A 3,131-nucleotide genomic window follows, 5' to 3' on the forward strand; every position below is an offset into this window, starting at 1 on the left:
CTAAAAGAAAAAAAGTCATAGAGAATATTATCCAAGAGTTGTTGAAAGAAAACTTCCCTAATATCATGAAAGATGAGAAGATAGCCATTTAAGAAGTTGAACAAACTCCAAACAGGATAGGTCCCCAAAGAAAAACACCAAGACATGCTATAATGAAAATTTTCAAAACCAAAGACAAGTAAAGACTCCTGAAAGCAACTCAAGAAAAATTAAGTTACCTACCTACAAAAGAGAACTAATATGACTAAGCTTTGATTTCTCAGTATAAACCATGCCTGCAAGAAGACAATGGAATGACATATATAAAACTCTGAAAGAAAGAAAAAAATGTCAACCAAGAATCCTATGTCCAACAAAATTGTCCATCAAATATGATGGTGAAATTAGGTCATTTTCAGATAAACAGAAATCAAAAGAATTTTTAAAAACCAGACCAACCTTACAAAGAATACTAAAGGATATTCTTTGGGCAGAGAACTAACAAGAATAGACAACAATCTAACACTAGCGTACATGACAATACCACCTAGAATCAATCTAGATATGGAAATATTAGAAATAATAATAATAATAAAACAAAAACAGACCTACTAGACTAAAAATAGAGCACCAGAAATACAGATGCAACAACAAAAGAACCTTAAATTATAAAAAAGGAATAATGTAGTTATAGAACTTACAAATGAAGAGGCAATCAGGCCTATCTCGAAGAATTTAAAATAAATAAATAAAAAATAAACCTGACTGTAACCCTAAAAGCTAGACCAAGCCTTACTCCTAGCCCTAGCCCAACACTTCCCCCTAACACTAACCCTTGTCCTAATGATAAAACTAATACTAACTGAAGTTCTAGGACTTGTCTAGACCTAGCCATAATCCTAACCCTTACTCCTTACTCCTATCTACCCCTTCTACTCTCCCCAAAAATCCAAAGGGGGGAAAAAAATCACAACTAGATACCATCTCACCATGATTAGAGTGACAATGATAAAAAATATCAGAAAACAAGTGTTGCTGAGGTTGTAGAGAAACTTTATCAAATGCTGGAGGAAAAGTAGAATTATAAAGTACTGTGATGAACAGTTTGGCAGTTAGTTCCTCAAAAAAACTGGACATTGAATTACCATGTGATCCAACAATGCCAATCCTAGGTATATGCACAGAAGTGAAAGCAAGAATGCATGCTTGTAGAACGCTGCCAGCACCATGAGCCTCCTCAACAAGCCCAAGAGTGAGATGACCCCAGAGGAGCTGCAGAAGCGGGAGGAGGAGGAGTTTAACACCGGGCCCCGGGCCCCTGTCGGTGCTCACGCAGTCGGTCAAGAACAACACCCAAGTGCTCATCAACTGTCGCAACAACAAGAAGCTGCTGGGCTGCGTCAAGGCTTTTGACAGACACTGCAACATGGTGCTGGAGAATGTGAAAGAAATGTGGACTGAAGTCCCCAAGAGTGGCAAGGGCAAGAAGAAGTCCAAGCCTGTCAACAAGGACCGCTACATCTCCAAGATGTTCCTACGTGGGGACTCTGTCATTGTTGTCCTGCGGAACCCACTCATCGCCGGCAAGTAGAAGCCCAAAGCCGCCTCCCACCACCCCATGAAGACCTGCCCTGTGTTGGGAATAATAAAGTCCCTGTGTTTTTTTACTAGTAAAAAAAAAAAAAAAGTATGCATGCTTGTGCTTGTGTATCAATATATATTGCACAATAGCTAACAGGAGGAAACAAATGAAATGCACATCAATAGAGGAATGGATAAACAAAATGTGGTATACACACAGACTTAGTCATAAAAAGAAATGAAGTCTTGATGCATGCTACTACATGGACAAATCTTGAAAACATCATGCTGAGCAAAATACTTAGTTGCTAAAGAACAAATATTGTATGATCCTACTTATATGAAAAGAGCAAATATATAGATACCAAAGATTAACTGTTATGAAGGATGGGGGAGGAGAGAGAAAAGGAAAGTTTTGGCATGGGTTTATTGAGTTTATATTGACGATGGGACAAATTGGAAAAGGACATTGAGAATGGTTGTACAACTTGAAGAACATAATGTCAAGAAACATGTATGTAGGAATTGTTGAGGTGTATGTTTTGTTATTTATATTTATACCACAATAAAATTGTTAAAGAAGGGTATTAAAAAAATGTAAAGCCAAAAATACAAATGCAAACATAAAAATGTGGTAAATTAAGGGTGGCACTGTGGTTTGAATCGCAAGGACAGCAATTCAAGCTCACCAGTATTCCTTGGAAACCCTATATAGGGCTACCATGAGTCAGAACTGCTTCAAGGGCACATAACAATAACAACAAATTTGGGATGAGGGGTAATACATGCAGTAGGAGAAAATTTTTTAAATATATGTTTCATAGCATCAGACATATATGAATGGATAAAACAAGATTGTTACTGTTGTTGTTAAGTGCCACTGAGTCGGTTCCAACGCATAGTAACTGTGTATAAGGTTTCTAAGACTGCATGTATTAGGTTTCCAAGACTGTAAATCTTTGCCGGAGTAGAAAGCTTCATCTTTCTCCTGCAGAGAGGTTGATGGGTTCAAATCACCAACCTTGCTTTCACAGCCCATTGCTTATCCTACAGAGCCACAATGTTCTCTAAAACAAGACTAAGATCTACTAAATACAGCAGGATTCTGGTTAAGAAAAAAAAAAAAAAAATTCTTGGAAATTCTTAAATGCGCAAGCAGAAATTAAAACAATGCATTAAAAGGGTAGGATGAGAAAATTGAGAAAAGCTCACAGTAAATATAACAAGAAGAAAAGAGATAAAATAGAAGTCAAAAAAATAAGAAAATTCAAGAAGTAAAAGACATAGTAGGAATCCTAGAAAGAGAAAGAAAATGATGTAGATGTTGTTGTTGTTGTCAGGTGCCATTGAGTTGGAACCGACTCATAGCGACCCCATGAACAGCAGAATGAAACAATGTCCTATCCTGGGCCAACCTCACTACTGCCGCCACACTTGACACCATCAATGATGTCACCTGGCTGATCCATCTCATTGGGGATCTTCCTCTTTTTCTCTGACCCTCCACCTTACCCAGCATGACATCCTTCTCCAGCGACTGTTCTCTCCGGACAATGTGTCCAACGTATGAG

General features: G+C 37.8%; 1 pseudogene; it reads left to right on the forward strand.

Moving 5' to 3' along the window:
- The first annotated feature begins 1,206 nt into the window (after positions 1-1,206).
- On the forward strand, positions 1,207-1,570 carry LOC102811769 (annotated as a pseudogene).
- The last annotated feature ends 1,561 nt before the right edge of the window (positions 1,571-3,131 follow it).

Source organism: Chrysochloris asiatica, unplaced genomic scaffold, assembly GCF_000296735.1.
Source record: "Chrysochloris asiatica unplaced genomic scaffold, ChrAsi1.0 scaffold00064, whole genome shotgun sequence".
Classification (NCBI taxonomy): Eukaryota; Metazoa; Chordata; class Mammalia; order Afrosoricida; family Chrysochloridae; genus Chrysochloris; species Chrysochloris asiatica.